This window comes from Dendrobates tinctorius, unplaced genomic scaffold (genome assembly GCF_039654945.1).
Source record: "Dendrobates tinctorius isolate UK_male_01 unplaced genomic scaffold, ASM3965494v1 ptg000089l, whole genome shotgun sequence".
In the NCBI taxonomy this organism is placed as follows: Eukaryota; Metazoa; Chordata; class Amphibia; order Anura; family Dendrobatidae; genus Dendrobates; species Dendrobates tinctorius.
In genome coordinates, this window is record NW_027361757.1 from 17,682,421 (window position 1) to 17,699,685 (window position 17,265).

Here is a 17,265-nt window from a genome sequence, read left to right on the forward strand (position 1 = left end):
AAGCATAAAACACAATTCCCAGGCAGCATTTGGATCAGAATTTTCCTAGTATGCAACTGATTAACATTTGCTACTTGAAGGGAAAAAATGCCCCTCAAAGCCAACATTGCATTATATACAGGCTCATCTAGAAATTTACTACAGCTGCATGATTATTTGTAGGTACAAGGCAATGAAAGCGGTGGTTATCTAGGATAAGCCTTTTAACATGTCAAAATATTTTTTCAAGAAGACATATTTTCCCCTGATAGCACTTCCAATGCACTTCTCTGTAAAAAATGTTTGCCTAGGAGCAGTGCAGGGAAAAGGTGGCCAACTTTCTCAAGGAGCTATTGCGACCTGAAAGTGCTGCTGATGGGGACACAACATTGACAAAAGTATTGGTACACAGGTCTTAATCATTGAATTCAGGTTTTCATTCAGTACGAGTGCAGGTGTTTAACATCTAGTCCCTGGCCATGCAGTCTATCTGTACAAACACTAGTGAATGACTGGGTCTTCGAAAAGAACTCACTGAATTCAAACGTGGTTCTGTAAGAGGACGTCACCGGTGTAACAAGTCAGTTTGTGAAACTTCTTCTCTTATTCCACAATTAAGTGTGCTTTAGGAACCACAGAAACTTAGCCACAAAGTGGAGACCATGTAAAAATACAGAGCATGGTCGTGACTGCTGGGGAGCATAGTACATAAAAATCGCCAAAGCCCTGCTGACTTAGTAACTGCAAAGCTACAAAGCTTCTATGACATTAACAAGATATCTAAAACTGTGGTCTGGAAGCTGCATGATATACAGTAGGTTTTCATGGCCAAGCAGCTGCATATACAAGCCTTACATCAAGTACAAAGCCAAGCGTCTGATGGAGTAATGTTAACCACTTCGCCACTGGATTATGGACCAGTGGAAACAAGTTCTATAGAATCACACTCCTTTATCTGGTAATCTGATAGATGAGACTACGTTTGGCAGATGCCAGGAGAGCGTTACCTGGCTAACTATATTGTGCCAACTTGTATGTTTAGTGGAAGATGGATGCTTTTTTTCCAGGAATTGGCCTAAATCCCTTAGCTCCAGTGAGGGTAAATTTTAAAGCTTCAGCATACCAAACATTTGGACAATTACATGATTCCACTTTTGTGAGGACTGTTAGGAGAAGGCCCTTTTCTGTGCCTGCATGTCAATACCCCACTGCGAAAGGCAATGTCCAATTATGCATGATTGGGTGAGTTTGCTGTTGAAGAACTTAAATGAAAGGCATTGAGCTCAGACCTCAATACCATTGATCGCCTTTGGGATAAAATAGAACATAGGTTGTGAGCCAGGCGACATAAATGACTGACCTTACTAATGCTCTTCTGAATGAATGGGCAAAAATTCCCACAGATATTATAAAATCTCGTAGAAAGGCTTCCAGAAGAGTGGAAACTGCTATAGCTCCAAATGAGGGACCAACTCCATATTTATGACTGTAGATTTTCAGTGGGGTGTCATAAAAGCTCCTGTAGGTGTAATATGTAGATGACTTTATTTTTTTTGTCCCTATGGCATATGAATAGCTGTGGTGCTGCTACATGTGGCTGCCAGTGACAACATGATCAGCTAATTGGCAGAGGTCCCTAAAGTCACGGACAACCCTTTAATTACTGTGGCTAAATTAGAGTATCACTTAAACAGTTTTCCCTGTTATTGAAAAGTCCCAGGGATATATGCTATGGTAACTTAATATTTTCTGTCAAGGTGTAAAAAAGGTGTCCTGAGACCGAAATAGCATTCTATTACCTAAACAGTAAAGGGAATGTTTTACAGTATCTTGGATATGTTGTACCGTTGTACTATTCCCATTGCAAAATAGGTTTAAGTGGCCAAATTTATAAACTTTCTGCTGTTTGCAACAAACCAATGAAACAAAAACAATTTGAAAATCTCATTACAACTAATATAACAGGTGTTTTTTCCATATTCAAAGAAAATACCGCTTTTAATTAGTAGTCAGTGTCAGAATTATTCATCCTCTACATGAGAAGTGTTTCAGCAGAGCTCCATTGTGTAGTGTCCGTCCGCGGATCTGGGCTGCAGTAGGGACAGCACCCCGAGAAACCCCAAGACCCTTAACCCCTATACAGGGATCTGGAATTGTAGCAAGGCCCAGGGGGTGGCTGTCTAGAAGCAGTGCGCCAGAGCAGTACGGACGCCATTAGGGAAGAAGGCAGGGAACCAAAAACGTAGTCAGAAACCGGGCGAGCAGCGGAGGTACAGAAACGGCAGGCAGTGGCAGAGTCGAGAATCCAGGCCAAGGTCACAAAACGGGAGGGCGGTAAAGGTACAAAAACGGCAGGCAGTAGCAGAGTCGAATATCCAGGCCAAGGTCACAAACCGGGAGAGTGGCAGAGGTACAAAATCGTCAGGCAGTAGAGGGGTCAGAAATCCAGGCTGAGGTCAGAGTCAAACAATAGCAAATCACACAGTAGCACATAGGGGAACCAAGAATATATTCGGCGGCTTGCAAGACCAGTCCCAAGGTATTTGAGAGATCTGGTCATCCCTCACAGGCTTCCGGACTGATGATGTCATCAGGACCGCCCCCAAGGACCAGGCTAGATGGCGATGCACCAACCCCTCCGTGACCGACAGAGGAGCGGAGCCTGCGTCCATCAGATGCCTGCGCAGGAGCCCCTTCTCTGTCGCCGCCATCACTTGGGGCGAACCACGGCGCCTCCCAGTGGCCGAGGCAGGAACAGCAGACCCCAAGTCTGACGGCGATGTGACAGTCCAGCGCCTCCTAGTGGCCGAGGCCGGGACATCAGGCCCCGAGTCTGACGGCAACGTGACAGTCTGGCGCCTCCTAGTGGCCGAGGCCGGGACAGCAGGCCTCGAGTCTGACGGCGACGTGACACATTGGCTGTTATGACTTGTTGGAAACGTGATTCATAGCCAGACACCAGTTGCTGGTAGCAATTCTGAAGAATATTCACCAATTACTCATGGGCAATGGGCTCCAGTTCACTAATATTTCGAGATTGTGTGTTGCAACCACCTTCTTCAAATCCCACCAAATACTTTCTATGGGTTCAAGTCAGGTGATTGTAACGTCCCTGAAGCATATAGTGATTCTCTATAAAATCTAGAATCCCTTCATACAACGAATATATAACCTACAGAGTTTAAACAGAAACGATGGGATACAAAATATACCAAAATATTATCAAAGCTTATTTACACAGAAATTCATAAACCTCATAAAAAATTGATAACCTAACGTAGGTAACCACAGAATTGTATAAAAATTGTAATGGATAAAAACAGAAGCACGAGAATAATTGTGCACCCAAATATACATGTTCAGTGTAATCAGTACATATGAAAGGCTACATAGAATAAGTATGAATGGCATACACATAAGTGTAAAGGGATATAAATCTCCCAATAAATGGGTAAATACCCTATCAAAATCAACTGTGTATGTCAAAATAATAAATTATACAAATATATCTGGTGGGAAAATGTTAGTGACTTTAATAGCCTCCAAAATCTATGTACCTGCACCATTTGACCATGAGTATCATTCCCAGGACATATATACGGAATATATCATGTTGACAAGTCAAAGATAGCAATTACCTGAGGTCATAGTGAAATGAGAAACATTTGTTGCACACCTCGACGCGCGATTCACCACCCATCCGCAGTTTCGTCAGGAGGTAATATGGCACATAGTGTGCAGCGTTATATAGAGTGGTTAATTAGAAATAATTGCCTGCCAAATGTAGCGGCGCGTCACTGCCATGTTGCTATGTCATCCAGGGGCCAGCACTTAGTATGCACTTCACTTGAGCACATGATTAGGTCACCTGGCCCAGCCGGTTACCCCAGCAATGCATGACACTAGGACAACACCACACCACAAAAGCAAGGGCGGATGGCAAAATGAAGATGCATAGAAGCTAATGGGTTTATGTCCAGATTAACATAGTAAAATAATAGTTATACATCAACTCAAATACTGTAACGTCCCCCTCCCTAATCTTCCAGGACTTCTGAAACCAAGCCTTGATGGTCTTTGAAATATGCTTGGGATCCTTACCGTCGTGCAGTGTCCAATGATGCCAAAGTATCAGCTCCCTCACAAAATGCATGATATTTTCTCCTTGGATATGCCGATACTTGCTTGAGTCGATCTTACCCTCCACAGGCTAGGATTGGCTACTGGGCTTCATTTTATAATTAAAGGGCTCGTCCAGGTTTGAGATGAAAGTCTGCAGTCACTATAGGTGGCTGCAGGCTTCTGCATTTTCACAGTGCATGTACTGCATACTTTTAGGATTCTCTCTTGCACAAGTATGTCGTTTGTATACTTCTGGCCACATTTCGACTAGATGTGTCCGGCTTCACTCACTTCATTTTCATTGAGTGAGGCCATACATGTCTAGTTGGCATGTGACCACATGTATGCAAATCACCGGCTTGAGAGAATCCTGACAGTGTGCAGTGCGCCCTGTAAGAATTCAGAAGTCTGCAGTCATATAAAATTACTGAAAACTCATCAAAAATATTCAGGATTGAGAGTCCTCAGTAGTTGATACCTTTTAATGGCTAACTGAAAAGATGGTAACACATTGCAAGCTTTCGAGACTACTCAGGTCTCTTCATCAGGCTAGACTAATACAAAATCTGAAGTCACTTATTTATGCACAATACAGCCTAGAAAAAATGCAATAGATAAGACAAGTGACGTGAATCAGAACTATCAATATGGGAGAGGGAGAAACATAAATATAAACATTGGACCAGTTCATAGATAAGGACTCTCAATCCTGAATATTTTTCTATCTACTGGCTAACACGGTACAAAGATATACATCTTTCCTGTATCAAAATGAAAACTCATCATAAACTTGGACAACTCCTTTAATGCTCTTAGCATAAATAAAAATCTAAGAACTGATCAGTATCACAAAAACATTTGTCTCTGGAGTCGGTCTCTTTATTTCCATCTTCATCTTGGCAAGACGCCATGATCAGTTTTCTCATCCACAGCTCATCTCTGCAAACTTTCATCTTCTCCGGTTTTCTACACATCCCCACATGATACCTTTAACCCCTTTACTACCAAGTGTGGTTTGCACGTTAACTCCCGGGCCAATTTTTACAATTCTGACCACTGTCCCTTTATGAGGTAATAACTCTGGAATGCTTATATGGATCCAGGTGATTCTGACATTGTTTTCTCGTGACATATTGTACTTCATGTTAGTTGTAAAATTTAATTCATATAACTTGCATTTATTTGTGAAAAAAATGGAAATTTGGCGAAAATTTTGAAAATTTCGCAATTTTTCAACTTTGAATTTTTATGCTCTTAAATCACAGAGATATGGCACTCAAAAAACTTGATAACTAACATTTCCCACATGTTTCCTTTACATCAGCACAATTTGGGAGCCAACATTTTTTTTTGTTAGGAAGTTATAAGGGTTAAAAGTTGACCAGCGATTTCTCATTTTTACAACGCCATTTTATTGTTACGGACCACATCATGTTTGAAGTCACTTTGAGGGGTCTATATGATAGAAAATACCCAAAATTGACACCATTCTAAAAACTGCACCCCTCAAGGTGCTCAAAACCACATTCAAGAAGTTTATTAACCCTTCAGGTGCTTCAGAGGAATTTTTTGAAAGTTTAAAAAAAAATGAACATTTAACTTTTTTCACAAAAAAATTTACTTCAGGTTCAATTTTTTTATTTTACCAAGGGTATCAGGAGAAATTGGACTGGAAAAGTTATTGTGCAATTTGTCCTGAGTGCCCCGATACCTGATATGTGGGGGGAACCACTGTTTGGGCGCATGGCAGAGCTCGGAAGGGAAGGTGCGCCATTTGACTTTTTCACTGCAAAATTGGCTGGAATTCAGATTGGACGCCATGCCACGTTTGGAGAGCCCCTGTGTGCCTAAACAGTGGAAACCCCCAACAAGTGACCCCATTTTGGAAACTAGATCCCCCAAGGAACATATCTAGATGTGTGGTGAGCACTTTGAACCCCCAAGGGCTTCAGAGAAGTTTATAACGTACAGCCGTACAATTAAAAAAATAATTTTTTCAACAAAAATGATCTTTTCACCCCCAATTTTTATTTTCCCAAGAGTAACAGGACCCCAAAAGTTATTGTGCAATTTGTCCTGAGTACGCTGATACCCCATATATGGGGGTAAACCACTATTTGGGCGCATGGCAGAGCTCGGAAGGGAAGCAGCGCCATTTAACTTTTTTGGCTGGAATTGAGATCGGACGCCATGTCGCGTTTGGAACGCCCCTGATGTGCCAAAACAGTGGAAACCCCCCAATTCTAACTCCAACCCTAGCCCTAACCCTAGCTCTGACTCTAGCCCTAACCCTAACCCTAGCCCTAATGGGAAAATGAAATAATTTTTTTAGTTTTATTATTTTTCCCTAACTAAGGGGGTGATAACGGGGGGTTTGATTTACTATATATGGCGGGATTTTATTTTTTGCAGCTGTCGCACGCTAAAAGACGCTTTTTATTGTAAGAATAATTTATTCATCACCACATTTTGAGAGCTATAATTTTTCCATATTTTGACCCACCGAGTCATGTGAGATCTTATTTTTTGCGGGACGAGTTGACGTTTTTATTGGTACTATTTTCGGGCACGTGACATTTTTTGATCGCTTTTTATTCCGATTTTTGGGACACAGAATGAACAAAAACCAGCGTTTCATGAATTTCTTTTGGGGGTGCGTTTACACCGTTCCGTGTGCGGTAAAATTGATAAAGCGGTTTTATTCTTCGGGTCAGTATGGTTACAGCGATACCTCATTCATGTCATTTTTTTATGTTTTGGCGGTTTTATGCAATGAAAACAATTTTATATAAAAAATAATTATTTTTGCATCGCTTTATTCTGCGAGCTATCACTTTTTTATTTTTTTGCTGATGACGCTGTGTGGTGGCTCATTTTTTGCGGGACAAGATGACATTTTCAGCGGTACCATGGATATTTATATGCGTCTTTTTGATCGCGCGTTATTGCACTTTTTGTTCGGCGGTATGATAATAAATCATTATTTTTTGCTTCGTTTTTTATTTTTATTTTTTAAGGGGTTCGCTAAAGGGGTTAACTAATGGGACAGTTTTATAGGGTGAGTCATTACGGACGCGGCGATACCAAATATGTGTACTTTTATTTTTTTTTATTTTTTTATTTTTAAAAAATGAATTTATTAGAGAATATTTTTTTTTCTAATTTATTTAGCGATTTTTTAAAATTATTTTTACACTTTTTTTTTCTTTTCACTTTATTATAATGTCCCATGGGGGACATCACTGTCCTGTGACAGATTGCTGATCTGTCACATCACAGATCAGCGATCTGTCACAGGCACTGCTGCATGCTTCCGCATGCCTGCGCTCTGCGGACAGTGAGGATGCCAGCTCCCTGCAGGGATTGGGAAGGCGACCCCCCGCAGTGGCACTGCACATCGCGCTGCTGTGGGGGTCGCAGGGAAGCACGGAGGGAGCCCCCTCCCTGCCGATGCTTCCTTTAACCACCGGTACACCGCGATCATGTTTGATCGCGGTGTGCCAGGGGTTAACGTGTCGGGGGTGGTCCGTGATAATCAGCTGACACCTGGCCTCGATCAGCTGCGCTCCCCCGGTGAGCACAGCTGATCGCATTAGACGTACTATTCCGTCCTTGGGACTTAGGTCTCAGGTCACATGGACGAAATATTACGTCCATTGTCGGAAAGGGGTTAAAGGTAGCAGTGTCACTATAATGCTCCTGAATAATAAAAATATCTGCCCTTTGCTGAGCCCCTGAAAAAATAATTACCCCTCACTATACAGTCATACGTTAAAGTTTGGGCACCCCTATTAATGTTAACCTTTTTTCTTTATAACAATTTTGGTTTTTGCAACAGCTATTTCAGTTTCATATATCTAATAACTGATGGACTCAGTTATATTTCTGGATTCAAATGAGGTTTATTGTACTAACAGAAAATGTGCAATCTGCATTTAAACAAAATTTGACCGGTGCAAAAGTATGGGCACCTCAACATAAAAGTGACATTAATATTTCGTAGATCCTCCTTTTGCAAAAATAACAGCCTCTAGTCGCTTCCTGTAGCTATTAATGAGTTCCTGGATGAAGGTATTTGTGACCATTCCTGTTTACAAAACAATTCCAGTTCAGTTAAGTTTGATGGTCGCTGAGCATGGACAGCCCGCTTCAAATCATCCCACAGATGTTCAATGATATTCAGGTCTGGGGACTGGGATGGCCATCCCAGAACATTGAAGAGAGCTGGGACCACAGTCTCAAACATTACCGTTAGTAAAACATTCAGTTAGAGCATTGAAAATGGATTCGTGGATGGGTCTCCCAGCATGACAATGACCCTAAACACACAGCCAGGGCAACTAAGGAGAGGCTACGTAAGAAGCATTTCTAGGTCCTGGAGTGGCCTAGCCAGTCTCCAGACTTGAACCCAATAGAAAATCTCCCTTAAACTCAATGTTGCCCAGCGACAGCCCCGAAACCTGAAAGATCTGGAGAAGATTAGTATGAAGAATGGGCTAAAATCTCTGCTGCAATGTGTGCAAACTTTGTCAAGAACTACAAGAAATGTCTGACCTTTGTGTAATGCTGCTGCTGGCGCTCCTGAATGGTGTGTCCCCCCCATGCAGGGATGCCTGCTTACTCACCACCCCTACCCTGCAGCGTGGTCACTGGTATTCTACTGCTTCCCTGTCCTTCCTGGTCTGTGTGTGTGCCGCAGCGGCACTCATAGTACGTGGATATAGCTGAGAGGCATTTAGCATAATGGCCATCTTGTACAAATGACTCTTTCTCCCCTAGTGATTCGCCAAGCAACATAGTGAATCATTAGAAAGATGTACTGCTAGTTAGTTATGAGGTCCCCAGGTCACGGTGTGGCCAGATCCAGAACGATATCCCCTGATTCCGGTTTGGCCAGCCCTATGTCAGTAATCCCCTGGTCCTGGTGTGGCCATTCCTGTATCCTCGTCCCCTGGTCCTGGAGTGGCCAGCAACTGAACCTCGTCGTCTGGTCCCAGAGCAGCCATTGCCTGAATCTTGTCACCTGGTCCCAGTGTGGTCAGTCCTGTATGCTTACCCCTTGGTTCCGGAGCAGCCAGTGCCTGAACCTCATCCCCTGATCCCAGAGTGGCCAGTGCCTGAACCTTGTCCTCTGGTCCTGGAACGGCCAGTGCCTGAACTTCATCCCCTGGTCCTGGAGCAGCCAGTGCCTGAACCTTGTCCTCTGATACTGGAGCTCCCAGTTGCTGAACCTCGTCTCCTGGTCCCGAAGCAGCCACCATGAACCTTGTCCACTAGTCCTGGAGTGGCCATCACCTGAACCTCGTCCCCTGGTCCCAGAGCAGCCATAGTCTGAACCTTGTCCCCTGGTCCCAGTGTGGTCAGTCCTGTATCCTCATCCCCTGATTCTGGAGCGGCCAGTTCCTGAATCTTGTCCAGTGGTCTTGGAGCTGCCAGTGTCTGAGCCTTGTCCCCTGGTCCTAGTGTGGTCAGTCCTGTATCCTCATCCCCTGGTTCCGGAGAGGCCAGTGTTTGAACCTCGTCCCCTGGTCCTAGTGCGGCCAGTGCCTGAATACTGTTCCCTAACCCCGGAGCAGCCAGTCTTGTTCTCGAAGTTCCCTGGTCCGTTTCCCAGTGCATAAACATGGTCCCGTGGTCCATTTCCATGTTCCAGTATCCAATACTGGCGTGTCTGAATTAAGGCCTAAATTAGTGTCAGCGTACCTGACTCTCTGGAGTCAGCAGCTGCAGTACTGACCAGGAGTGGTACCTGCACTACCCTGACTTCACCACTAGAGGCTCCAATGAACACCAGGGTAGCCACTTCATTCCTGCGAGCACCTTGGTTGGACATCACAGTTTGCTTGTCCCAGTCATGACCGCAACACTCTGTAATTGCAAGCAAAAGTTTGTTAACCAAATATTAAGCTCTGTTTCTCCATTGCATCAAATACTTATTTCATGCGATAAAATGCAAATTAATTATGTAATAATCATACAATGTGATTTTCTGGATTTTTTTTAAAGATTACGTCTCTAGTGTACATATGATAAAAATTACCGACTTCTCCATTCTTTGTAGGTGGGAAAACTTGCCAAATTGGCAGTGTATCAAATCCTTATTTTCCCCACTGTACGTGCAAGGCAATAATCTTTTCACTTACATTTTTGGACCACAATTTTGACAACACAAAAATACTAGTGAACTGGAATCTATTGCCCATGAAGAATGGGCTAAGATTGGCTAGAAAGCTGTCAGAAGCCGGTGTCTGGCAATTCATTATTTTTGCAGCAGGTTATAACAGCCAAAGATATTCTACTAAGTAATAAAGATGCTGGTCATGAAGGGGTTTAATAATCGTGAGACTGTAGTCATCTAAATAGTGACATCTTATGATGAATTTGGGGCAATCACTTGTTATATAAATTGTGTTTCAGCTATTTAAGTTGTTCTTTGGTATAATGCAAACTGATGAAAGGTTGTAAATTTTGCTAACAAACCTAATTTGCAACAGGAAGGTTGAATAAATTTGATAGCAACTGTACAATATATCTAAAGTGCATTAAAACATTCCCTTTTATGTACATTTGCTGTATAGGTAACATAACAGTGTCTCTAGCACAGGACCTTTATTTTTACATTGGGATAGAAAATATATTCGAGCATATTTTTCAAGCACGCCGAAGACACTCAGTTAGCACCTGAGCATGCTCAGATAATACTTTATGCGAGCACAGTCGCTCATCACTAGTCATTGTCAATGTTATTACTGTGTCACAATGGTATCTTTTAATGTACAGAAGATACAGTACATGATTATTTTGCATGTGGTTTTATTTCTATGCTGTATATGATCCGTCCTGTTAAATATCAGCATCTGTGCTCTATACTTTGTTCTCTGTCTAGTGTCGTCCTCAGTTAGTTTGCTTCATTACCACTGACTGCACAATACAATAGTGTAATCCATTTTCCATCTTATTTTGTAGTTTCTTTGGTAACCCACTGGCAACATCGAGACACCTGTTTCCTGACATACTTCTATGGCAGCACAAGTAAGGTGAGATGTTTCTAATTAATTATTTATGACAATAATGTAGCCGGCTGCTGCCTCCCTGGATGTTCATTTCTACATCAACCGCTCATAATAATATCACAAGCATTGCTAAACTAAAGGAATAGATAGGAAGCACCGCTATGCTGGCTCAACTAAACGAATAGATAGGAAGCACCGCCATCCTGGCTAAACTAAAGGAATAGATAGGAAGCACAGCTATGCTGGATCAACTAAAGGAATAGATAGGAAGCACAGCTATGCTGGCTAAACTAAAGGAATAGATAGTAAGCACCGCCATGCTGGCTAAACTAAAGGAATAGATAGTAAGCACCGCCATGCTGGCTAAACTAAAGGAATAGATAGTAAGCACCGCCATGCTGGCTAAACTAAAGGAATAGATAGGAAGCACCAAAATGCTGGCTAAACTAAAGGAATAGATAGGAAGCACCACCATGCTGGCTCAACTAAAGGAATAGATAGGAAGCACCACTATGCTGGCTCAACTAAAGGAATAGATAGGAAGCACCGCCATCCTGGCGAAACTAAAGGAATAGATAGGAAGCACCACCATGCTGGCTAAACTAAAGGAATAGATAGGAAGCACCAAAATGCTGGCTAAACTAAAGGAATAGATAGTAAGCACCGCCATCCTGGCTAAACTAAAGGAATAGATAGGAAGCACCACCTTGCTGGCTAAACTAAAGGAATAGATAGGAAGCACCACCATGCTGGCTAAACTAAAGGAATAGATAGGAAGCACCAAAATGCTTGCTAAACTAAGGGAATAGATAGGAAGCACTGCCATCCTGGCTAAACTAAAGGAATAGATAGGAAGCACCACCTTGCTGGCTAAACTAAAGGAATAGATAGGAAGCACCGCCATGCTGGCTAAACTAAAGGAATAGATAGGAAGCACCAAAATGCTGGCTAAACTAAAGGAATAGATAGGAAGCACAGCTATGCTGGCTAAACTAAAGGAATAGATAGGAAGCACCACCATGCTGGCTCAACTAAAGGAATAGATAGGAAGCACCGCCATGCTGGCTAAACTAAAGGAATAGATAGGAAGCACCGCCATGCTGGCTAAACTAAAGGAATAGATAGGAAGCACCGCCATGCTGGCTAAACTAAAGGAATAGATAGTAAGCACCGCCATCCTGGCTAAACTAAAGGAATAGATAGGAAGCACCACCTTGCTGGCTAAACTACAGGAATAGATAGGAAGCACCACCATGCTGGCTAAACTAAAGGAATAGATAGGAAGCACCAAAATGCTGGCTAAACTAAGGGAATAGATAGGAAGCACTGCCATCCTGGCTAAACTAAAGGAATAGATAGGAAGCACCACCTTGCTGGCTAAACTAAAGGAATAGATAGGAAGCACCGCCATGCTGGCTAAACTAAAGGAATAGATAGGAAGCACCAAAATGCTGGCTAAACTAAAGGAATAGATTTGAAGCACAGCTATGCTGGCTAAACTAAAGGAATAGATAGGAAGCACCACCATGCTGGCTCAACTAAAGGAATAGATAGGAAGCACCGCCATGCTGGCTAAACTAAAGGAATAGATAGGAAGCACCACCATGCTGGCTAAACTAAAGGAATAGATAGGAAGCACCGCCATGCTGGCTAAAATAAAGGAATAGATAGGAAGCACCGCTATGCTGGCTCAACTAAAGGAATAGATAGGAAGCACCGCCATGCTGGCTAAACTAAAGGAATAAATAGAAATGCTTATAGCTTTTAAAATTATTATGCATTACTCTACTAACAAAAGTAATCAATCTGCTGTTGGTGAAAACTAAACTTTTAGAAACTTTGCGATGATTTTTTTCCTGCTGGAACATTGAGCTAATAAGCCTTTTGGTAGTTGGTTCATACGATGCAGATAATTAGGCAATCTTAGATTTTTATAAAGTAAAACTTTAGTGTTTTGCTTTACATGTCATTTCACATTACAATTTTTTTTAAATAAAGACAGCTATTAAACACATTGGCTTTGAGTAGATTACATGATCTTTGAAACTGCTTTCATGCCCAAACAAGACAAAAGTATTCTACATAAGGGTACAATTATTCTACAGAAGTTACAGAACAATGAATAAATATTTCTCTGCCAATGTACAGTACAATATACATTTAAATCTCAGAAGCCTACTCATTTCCATGATGTTCTGCATATAACTTATTAGACTTCCTTCTGTACAAGGGTAGACATTAGCTGTCTCACCTATATGATGGTGATTGATGTAAGACTTGGGGGTACCTGTCTTCTTGGCAGGGAAGGCCATGTTTGGCTTAACTGGAAAATAATCGGTCTTTGGTCCAGCAAGCTGCAATTAGATGGGGACGAAGAGGGTACATAAATGGGTGCTCAGTATGACTGGTGCTACCTTTTCAGTTTATTGGGGCTCTAATTCCTGTTTACAGCTCCTTGATGAGCGTCTCTACCTCTGCTGCTTCCTCGACAGCACTGTTCTACTACTGTCCTGCTGCTCTCATATCTACTCTTTCGCTCAATTCTTCATATCTTACTTGTGTACTTCATCCCATGTGGACCTACAGTGGACAACATATACAGTAGATAGATTTTTATTATTATTATTTCTATAGAGCCTACATATTCCGCAGAACTTTACATTTTAGAGGGGACTTGTACAGACAATGCAGTCATTACAGAATTACACATACAGTAGCCCAGATACCACAAGGAGTGAGGGCCCTGCTCACAAAACAAATGTGGTGAACATGACAATTCTGACAATATATATATATATATATATATATATATATATATATATATAAGCAGTTTATACAAAATAGAATACAATTTTTATATTAAATACAACCTTATGAGAGGAAGGGGGGATAAGTGACCTAAATGAGAGCAATATGGAGGTAAGTAATGTAGGTATATATACTGCGGAAGTTGGGGTAGAGTAGAGAAGTATGAATACCTGGAATATCAATAAAATTGACCCAAGGCTGCTAAGTTTTCAGGAAGAGCTCCATTGAGTCTGTATGGATGGCACTTACTTTTTCAGAAGCCATTACACGGGTTACTCTTGATTTAAAGAGAATCTGTCAGCATACTTTTGCTATGTAATTTGAAGATGGCATGAGGTAGGGGCTGAGACACAGATTTCAGGGATGTGTCACTTATTAGGCTGTGTACTGCAGTTTCACTACAATGAGTGTTTCATCTGCAGGAGATATTCACGCCCACATTAATCCCGGTCCAATTCCGCCCCCACCACTGATCAGCAGCTCACTGTCAATATACAATGTACACAGTGCTGTGGTGAGTGCAGGGTTACCATCTAAAATTCTGACTGCTTAATAACGCTGCACATAGTAAACTAAGCGATACATCACTGGAATCAGGGTCTTTTTCCATACATTATGCTGCTCTCAGATGAGGTAGCAAAAACCTGCTGACAGATTCCCTATAACCACATAGATGATGAGGCGCAAAGATTTCCGCTCTGAGTTGACATGAATGTGTTCCGCCATGGAGATAAATTGTGATAGTTTATGAGCTCGATTAGACAAACATGAAATATTGGGCTGTAAAAGAACTGTTGTGGATTTTGTGAATGGGGTTGATAAAATCTGAGATATTATTGTAGATGAGGTAAAACGATGTATCTGCAGCCATATTTATATGTCTATGGCTATGTGATTATTGTTATGCTGTAATGTCTATTGTCTGTACAAGTCCCCTCTGAAATGTAAAGTGCTGCGGAATATGTCGGTGCTATAGAAATAAAATGTATTATTATTATATTTCATAAAGCTGATTTATCCCTGGTTTCAGCTTCTTCCTTTACCTAAATTTAGCTCAATTTACACATAGAAACTATCCACTGCGTGTGGATGAGATGTTCAATGCCCAGTAACATTGGAGGTGATGTTTTAGAGCTCATTCAGACATGTTTTTTCACATATTTCTTATATCTGACTTTCACCTATCCATGAAAGTCTACAGTTTTATTTACAAGTTTGTGGTTTTTTTTGTGGACCTTTGTCATTGACACATGTCTGTTTTTGATTGGAGGCACGAAATGAAATGACCAATACGAGTCTATAGGTCACAGCAAATCACGGACAGCACATGCATGGCATAAGTGTGCAACCCGAGTGTGGTCAGTGATTAACAATGTGAACTTTTTCAGTGATTTATGTGAAAATCACCGATGAAACTCATGGTAAAAACTGACACACTGACCAAGCACTGGTCAAACACTGATTCAAAACACGGAGGACCTTTATGCAATTTTTTTGCTTTTGTGAAAAATCATTGACATTTGAATAAGGTCTTACTTTGTGAACTTTCCAAATGCAAATGTGCATGAAAAATCAGCACTTACCCTTAAGGGTATGCTCACACTGGTGAGTAGCCAGTGTATAAGTCGGATAAGTGCTATCCGAAGTTTCATCGGATAGCCCTCGTTCCAATTTATTATACTATGGAGCAGTGTCGAGTCGGCATGAGAAAAAAAAACGCTGCATGCTGTGATTTGCAATGTATATCGGACAGCATGCACGCATACAAGTCTATTGGACTGCACTCGAATGTCATCTAATAGACTCATAGAATAGTGGCGATGGAGAAATTAAGTTCTGCAACTTCTCCGTACCTGTTTTCTGATTCTCGCATGTGAGAATCTGATCACAGTGAAATGGGTTATTTTCATATACCATTCTATTCTCTCACATGAGAGAATCATCGGATGCTACTCACCAGTGTGAGCGAGCCATAAAGGGAACCTGTCACCTCCAGAAACACTGTTTACCTGCAGATATAGTGGTAATATGCAGATAGAGTTTAAATTATGCTTGACTGCCTTTCTGGAGCAGCAGCTACAGGAAGAAAATAAAGTTATATTCTCCCTGCAGCTGCTTGTAAGTGAGTTGTTACAGTCACATTGAGCGTGGCTGCAATCACGCCCAACACTTGACAGCCGGCTCTGCACACACATGCTACTCAGGAGGTTTTCAATGAAGGTGCATGGGAGTGAAGAAAGCAGCTGCATGGAGAATACACCTTTCTTTTCTCACTGTAGCTGCTGCTCCAGTAACGCAGCCAGCAAGTAACAGTTTCCCTTTAAAGGGAATCTGTCACCCCTTTGTTGAGATATCATATAATGATATCATTCAATTGTGTGTCACATAAGGATTCTCTTAGTACTTTTGCTTCCCCCTGACAACGTACCTTTCATGCATAAATACCTTTTTTATATCGGTTCAGATGTATGTAAACTGCCACGGTCCGGTCCGCTGGGCGGGGCTTATTCACCTGCCCCCCCTCCCTGTCTTGATCTACGCATTTCTTCTTGTGTAGAGCAAGACAGGGAGGGGGGGAGCAGTTGAATAAGCCCCGCCCATCGGACCGGACAGCAACAGTTTACATACATCTGGACCGATATAAAAAAGGTATTTATGCATGAAAGGTGCGCGGTCAGGGGGAAGCAAAAGTACTAAGAGAATCCTTATGTGACACACAATTGAATGATATCATTATATGATATCTCAACAAAGGGGTGACAGATTCCCTTTAAGTGGTGATCTTTTGTATGTTTCCAAGGAAATTCAGCAGAGTCTTTTAAGCCATTGTTTATTGAAACCATTGAAAATTTTGCAAAACTGACAACAGACAAAAAAAAAATTAAATGACTAAACTTAGATTTTAGGATTTATTAGAAATTTTGACGGGTATCCTCTGCGGTGCTGGTATAAATCCGATCAATGAGTCAGATAAGACGTGTAGTAACAGTGGCAATTTTAATCTCTATGCGTTTCAAAGTAATCCAAGTTCTTTTGTAGGAATGTGAGCAGGTTGCGGGATGCAGTGACAGACAGGAGACAGAGCAAGGGTTAACGTAATTTACTTTAACAGATGTGTACTCCACGCAGGGAAATAAAGAGTTAAACATGGATAATGTAGGTAGTAAGTGATAAAGGGTATGCAATTTGGAAAAATGGAAGGGAAAATGACGGTAGCAGTTCTTAAGGTATTACTTATCCAATCTGACGACTTCCAGACTGTAGAGTTCACGAGACAAGCGTTGGCGCCAACAACGGTCAGCGCGTGGTTAATCTGATGTAGTCCTGAAGACAACGATGAGCT

The 17,265-nt window shown here is 41.7% G+C and overlaps 1 protein-coding gene across 1 annotated transcript in view; it reads left to right on the plus strand.

The window, feature by feature from the left end:
- Positions 1-17,265, plus strand: part of LOC141098245 (sorbin and SH3 domain-containing protein 1-like) — a 529,519-nt gene that overhangs the window by 202,640 nt on the left and 309,614 nt on the right. The window contains exon 4 of the mRNA XM_073585871.1: positions 11,068-11,138. The gene's annotated coding sequence lies outside the window, so the exon portion shown is untranslated. The remainder of the gene's footprint in view (positions 1-11,067; positions 11,139-17,265) is intronic.